The sequence below is a fragment of the Amblyomma maculatum genome, chromosome 5 (assembly GCF_055883805.1).
Source record: "Amblyomma maculatum isolate TAMU_Amacu chromosome 5, ASM5588380v1, whole genome shotgun sequence".
NCBI classification, from domain to species: Eukaryota; Metazoa; Arthropoda; class Arachnida; order Ixodida; family Ixodidae; genus Amblyomma; species Amblyomma maculatum.
The window spans coordinates 64660026-64666988 of record NC_139348.1 but is presented as its reverse complement, the minus strand read 5'-3'; the positions used below and the strand labels follow the sequence as shown (position 1 = coordinate 64666988).

The following is a 6963-nucleotide window of genomic DNA, read 5'->3' as shown; positions in this document are numbered from 1 at the left end:
TGCCCCCATGACCTCTTCCTTAGACTTGTTCGCTTACCTCATATGCCGGCCGGCCTCCTGGAGTTCTCCCTCGAGGTTCTTGTGAAGAGTCAGGGCTGCCGACCACTAATTCCGTTCCTCATACAACTCCGCCTCGAGATCCCGCAGCTGCTTGGCGAAGTAGCGCCGCTTCTCCACGGCCTGCTCGTCACGCGCCTGCAGGTCGCGCTCGTGCTGGGCCTTGAGTGCCTTCAGGGTGACGTCCAGCTGCAGCTAATCCTCCAGCACCTCCAGGCGGGTCTCCTTCGCAACTAGCTGGTTATCCACGTAGTGCTTTGTCTTCTCCAATTCATACACGTTTTGGTTTGCTTTGACTTGGGCGTTGACCAGTTCTTCCAGCTCCAGCTGCACCTGCTTGCGGGAATGCTCAATCTCCTCAAGGATGTCGTTGCGCTCCTAGAGTTCCCCGGGTCGGTCAGTGAGGTAGTGAGTGACCAGAAAACTTTCAAACTCGTTTCATTCACGGGCATTTGTGAGGTATTTGGCGTGTTCTCTGAAACATTTCGTGTTCTCTGAAACTCTCAATTCGTGCAAGTGTTTTTTTCCGCTGCTTAAGTGAGTTCTATGTACCACGTCTTCTGCGAGTTCTACGAAAGGCGGCCTGTGCTTCTTACCGCAGTTCCGCAGTCATGATCGAAGCGCCGCTTGTGCCTCTTGCCGGTCACCTCGATGACGAGACTCAAAGCGTCGGGGACCGAATCCGGATGCCCGAAATGTGCTTGGCGCTGGACCTCGGGATCCCCGATGGCGTCAAGAAAGGCCTCGCTACCGATCAAAGCCATGGCGTTCTGAGGCCCCCGGGAGGGACTGCAACGCCAACAGCTCGATATCAGCGCCGAGGTCCTGCCGCCTTTTCCCGTGACCCTGCCGGTGCGCACACGGGGGCTGTTATTGTTGCCCGAGTAGCGGAAATCTACCGACAGCCTCGAATGACGCTCGGCACTGCGCGGGAGTGAGCGCCATACCACCACCGCTGCCACGAAAATGTTACAGAGTAGAGATGACACTCAGGAGACACGCATATGGAGCAGGAGCACACATACACAGTCACAGAGACAGGCGGCCCAAATTCCATACCCACAAAGGGGGATTGGCACAGTCACTCGCCGAACACCGGCTCCATACTTCATCACTCAATCCCTTCGACACGCTAGCGCCACACTTCCTCATCTTCTATACCGTAACAATACTCGCAAAGCCTAGGTTTAACGTGCTTTATGTATGTGCCTTCGCAACGTAGGTGTACGGTTCCTGATTCAGCATCCAAACGTAATAATACGTTGACTGTTGTTGTACCTTCGCATCTCAAGGGAGCAACCGGAGTTCGGAGCTCCTCCCAAATTTCTGATATCATGAGGTCTCATTAAACCACGCAAATAATAGAAAATTCAGCTTTCTGCTTTGCCAGCGGCCAGCTACGGACGTTCAACTACATAACAGCGATGGCGCATAACTCCCAATAACCGTTATTACAAGTGAATCCCGCACACATATACACTTTGCATTATGCGATGTCATCGACATTTCATGCGCAAATAGGTAAGCTCCTTCAGTTTTGATTCGGCGATGTCTTCTGCCACATATTCTTTGTTCTTTTTCTAATTGAGATAATTGGAATTTCACAGGAACAGTACTTGAAAGTGAGGTAGTGAGTCACCAGAAAACTTTTAAACTCGTTTCATTCACGGGCATTTGTGAGGTATTTGGCGTGTTCTCTGAAACATTTAAACGCTACTCTCAATTCGTGCAAAGTGTTTTTTCCGCTGCTTAAGTGAGTTCGGTATACCACGCCTTCTGCGAGTTCTAGGAAAGGCGGCCTGTGCTTCTTACCGCAGTTCCGCTGCTAAGTTGTCTCTGGATTGGTCATTCTGCAGTACTTTGACAGTTTGTACGAAGCACCAAACACGATTTTCGCATCATACAGCTAAGCTAGTCTTTTCAGGTTGCGTGTCAAAGAGTGAACCTAATGTTTCACGGCTACCTTTCGCCTGCAATCGTGGTGAAAGTGATACTTTTGCACCTTAGTGCTTATCTTTTTGAGGAGGCCTTCAAAGATCAAGATTGAGCAGGTCGTGAGGATCAATGGCAATACGCAGCCTTTCGCCGTTATGGCCGAACTCTTCGATGATGAAATGCGGGCGAGATTTGCGGAGCGCGTTCTTCAAGCATGACGTTACAATTGCTTTTTAAGGACCTTTGAGAGCATAGCCCTCTATTAAAAACAATGTAACACGGCCAATTTGCCACATTAAACATACCAAAGATTTATAGTCCAAAACCACATCCACCCTTACCAGCAGGTTTAGCAACGGGGCCTTTAGCGTTATCGCGTTATACCCTAAGCAGGCGCTGAGCATCAGGCGCCTGAGAGCAGCTTATAGAGGCGTTCTACGACCGCGAAGCCTTCTGCTTCCAGAGAAGCACGACGTTGCCTAACATATACCACTGGAACATGCGAGTTTAGCAACACTCCTGACAGCGTTTCAGCCGAGCGCAGTAGTAATCAGCGAGTTAAACAAAGATGGATATCATGTGGCCAAAAATTCCTCTCGAAATCTGAAGGCGCTACACCTTTTCCGAGAGTCGCTGGTAGTACAGATCGTTTTTCTGAGGTCAGAAAGCTGCTTGGGTAAAAGAGCGTATGAAAAAATATAGCGTTAAACCGTCAGAAAACCTCTCGTCATGCAGCATAAACTCGAATCTTGAGGTAAGATATACCTTTGTCCTTGCTAGGCTTACATCATGTCGTTGCGGTCAAATATCCGCCTTCAATTAGAGAAGTTCTATGTTCAAATCTCCGGTGAAGGCTGGTAAGCATGGTTTTTTCATAAATACCAAATGATGTGCTCAGGCATGATTTCGGATTTACAGATGTTATATGCTTCAGACCATAGGTTCCGACCTAGCATTTCATTAAAGGAAATAACATAGGTCAGCTAGCAGTACTCAAGGCAGTTTCAGAGGTTTTCATCTACTCTACTAGAATCATATCTATGTCTGCTAGCATGAGACCAGCAGCTATAGGCGCATTTCGTTTGCGGCCAGGTTTGGTACAAGAAATTTATGATCCCCAAAGATCGACCGTGTCTGTCTGGACGTGGTGTGTCGATTGTGTAAATAGGGATCGAGATTAGCCGAGCGTCTTCTAAGAAAAAACTTTGAAGGATATCCTAGACGAATGGTCATATCCTTTTTTAACTTTTTGTCTAAGACATTCGTAAAAATATATATAATACAGAAAGGCTGCACCCCGCCCCGCCATTGTGGCGCTGTGGCCAGGGCGCTCGACTACTGCGCCGAAGGTGCGGGATTGAATCCTAGCCTCGGCTGCCGCCTTTTCCTGGCCGCAAAAAACTAGGCGCCCGTGCGCTGTGCAGTGTTAGTGCAGGTTACAGAACCCAGGTGGTGAAATGTCCTCAGTACTCCACCACGGCGTCTCTTTTTTTTAACGGACGTTAAACCTCAAAACCAAACCAAAGCAAACAGATAGGCTGCCTTAATGTTTCGAAGTTTTGATGAGCTCATTAAGATTGAAATAAACAAACCACTAAGGAAGAAGAAAATTGCTTGCAGCTTGATAAGCCAGCAATCAACGACGACATGTTATTCTTTAGTTGGCATCATCAACATCACAATGCCAGGAGGCAAATAAAGGATGAAAAATGGCAGTCTCAGCTACGCCGGGATCTCAGCTCCGCCGGGATCACGTATCGAGAGGTACGTTTTCATGGCTGAGCTTGTTGTGGTCATGTATGTTTAGCAATTCGAGACATTGTGTATTCGCATCTTTTATTCATTTTTCTTGACAGACGATGACTGCCCAATGATCTATGAAGAAGCATGCAGCGGTTTCACTTTTGCTAAATTTGAAGCCGTCTACTCTTTTCACAACGTGGTGGATCCGGACGCTGAGAAATGGTGAGTACGTCCTCAACATATGACGTATTACTTTTCTCTGGAAGCGGCATGCGGGTGCCCAATTTCTATTAGTTAGCTGCAAGTCCGCTGTCTACAGTTCCAAAGATCTGCTGAAGCTGAATATTAAATTAGGTCCAGTCAGGAATGGCGGCCCGATAACTGTCAAACCATGTCTCCGCTATATGGCTCAAGAACTCAATACATAAAAGTTTTGTCGAAGCGTTCCAACGGTTGTAGGCGACAGCATCCTCGTACTGCTAAAATCACTTATCAACGTCGTTGCCGGAAGGCCAGGAAAAACGGGAGGATCACTTTGCCGGGTGGTTATAGTCCAGGTTGGCTGACCTGATAGCGTAGCCTGGGACTCGTTAGTGTGAGCAGTGCCGGTAGAAGCCTCTGGTCCGGTAAGCACACCAGTTAGGGAAAAGCAGCAGCTGGGGGGACGGCATCCGGACATGAGGGTGCTACGCTAAAGTGAGAGGGTGAGCGAGTTGGTAGCTATTCTTGCTTAATGAGCGCGAAGAACTAACACGGAAGAAAGGACAGCGCGGCACAAGCGCTTGTGTCGTGCTGTCTTTTCTTCCGTGTTTGTTCATCGCGCTCGCTTTGCCTGAATAGGGGTACTGGTCGTGACATTTCATCCTGGCAAAGTGGCCTAGCATAATTCGGGCGGGGCGTAGCTGAAGGGTTTCGGTTGAGCCGCGGGGGGTCAACAGAACCTCCACTACTTGTGAGCACGGAGACCGAGCTTTTATGCACAACCATCAGTGGCGTCGAGGAACCAGCACACAGCACTTTAATGATGATGAGTCACAAATGAGAGTGAAGTTTCATGAAACTAAGGGTGATAATGATTAATGACGGAAGTACACGAAGTCCACGATAAGTGTAGTGTTTACACTATACAGTATTTAGATTTTGCAGAAACTCCAAACGTAGTATCACGCATTGGATAACTCACCGGTATCAAGTGCATTTGGTGCCACAGTCTCTCGCACACACTACACGTGTCCAAACGAATTGTTCACAAAATCTTCTTAACATTTCCGGGTCACAGATGCACTTTCTAAACTCGAATGTTGAGATCAGTAACAACAAGACGGGTTTCACCTACGATACAGCACATAGGCCACAGCAGCGTCATTGACAATTTTTATTCTTTAAACTATAGTGATTAAAAAAGGTTAAGAGGAACCTTCTCCCCAACGAACATTAGCTGTAATCAATGCGTATGTGACCAGGATATAAGTGAATTCGCGAGAAGAATGCGCATATAGAATTCTTCGCTGAAAGGGCAAATATTAAACCAGACGCCTCTAACAAAATCAGAGCAACGAGCAAATAATCTTCTGAACTGGGCCTCAATATTAAATCCCACAGAAGGAATGTTTTAGCAAATAAAATTCGCTGGAAAGCCCAGCAATCCGCCCGTGTTTGCGACCGTCTCTCTTGTTTTTTCCCTGCCATTGTACTGAGGACTACATCGCTACGGCGCTGTAGTCCTAAGCATGATGAACCAACAAGCCAGGCACTACTTAATAACTAAAAATTCTCTTCAGGCACTGTAGTCACTGTTGAAAACCTTGTTTCCATAACTGGCATAGTTATCAAGCATGCAGAGAGTGGTGAGAGTGTAGTTATTCTTCAAGTTAAAAATACAAAACAGGCCTATAGACAATTAATAAACTTGCCACAATTACAAATTAAATACAGACGTGCGAAAACAGTTCCGTGAAGACATCCTGATTAAAATGGGAGATTTATTAGGCAGAGAGCTGAGCAGCGAGGTTGGTTACAAATTTCTCAAGCCATGAAACCAACAAGCAGGTAAACTTCAGTTACTCTCCACAATTGAGAATATTTCCGCCGAATTATTCTTTACCACAGATAAACCGGTAAAACTCACTGTTCCTAAATACGCCCACAGAGAACTCATCAATAGTTTTGAATCACCACTCAGCAATCATCCCAACACAGCTTCCTTTATTCAAACCAGACGCATATAATATTGAGCTTATTAATATTGAGCTCCGTAATATTGAGCTTATTAATAAGCCGTCAGCCTTTCAATATAAATGTTGACTTGCCAGACATGATGTCACGGCACTTTACAACACTAATCCTATCGACGAAAGTGTCGATTTTCTTTGTCAAGTATTAATCAGCGACACCTACACACGAGGCGCACTTTATATTATTTCAGGCTTGATCATCTTATTATCTGCAGATGCAAAACCAGTAGCAAAACCATTCGCCCTGACATCGGCAAATATATTCCCGGGAGTTTAGAACAGAACACACTAAATTAATTCCCGGAAACACCACTCGTTACCTTCGCTACATTGACGACATATTCATGACATGGCAAAATACATAAGAAGACATGCAATCGCTCGTCTCTCATCCTTATAGCTATGAAAAAAAAAAAAAAAAACATTAAATATACTTGGCAGTCTTTGCGACGGAAAACTATTTTCTCGACATCACAATGTCCTCGAAAAGAAAAGTTATGCGTTGCTTGTAAAGAAAGCCAGCGGATCAGCAACAAAAACATTGCTCTCAGCAGTCATCATCCGCTGCATTATAAGTAAGGAATATTTTGTATTGCAGGCTAGGCAGCTACGATGAATATTATAGCGATGACAGTGGCTAAATGAACGAGATAGAATCATTGTAAGGGACACGAATTCAAATAAACTATTCCAGAAACTTCCAAAATATAGCCCTCGAGAAGCAGCCACTTTAAATTTGAAAGGTGTGCTCGATAAAGGACAACAATAATACCAAACGCCAGCCTTCTTATGTACCAAGAGACTCTTAATTATGCCCTTCCAAACATTATATATAACCTGCGGTAATACTACTTCGTGCTATCATATAACGAACGCCTGAAGAAAAATTGCCGTGGGCACCAAGGGTAGCTTACAAACGTAACACAAACCCCACTTATATTTCTAATTCATTCTAAACTTTTCAAAAAGTAGCCTTCCCAGACGCATCCTTGTT

General features: G+C 45.7%; 1 pseudogene; it reads right to left on the bottom strand.

Moving 5' to 3' along the window:
* Nucleotides 1-252: 252 nt before the first annotated feature.
* The window catches only part of LOC146188423 (uncharacterized), a 29006-nt pseudogene continuing 22295 nt past the window's right edge, over nt 253-6963 (bottom strand).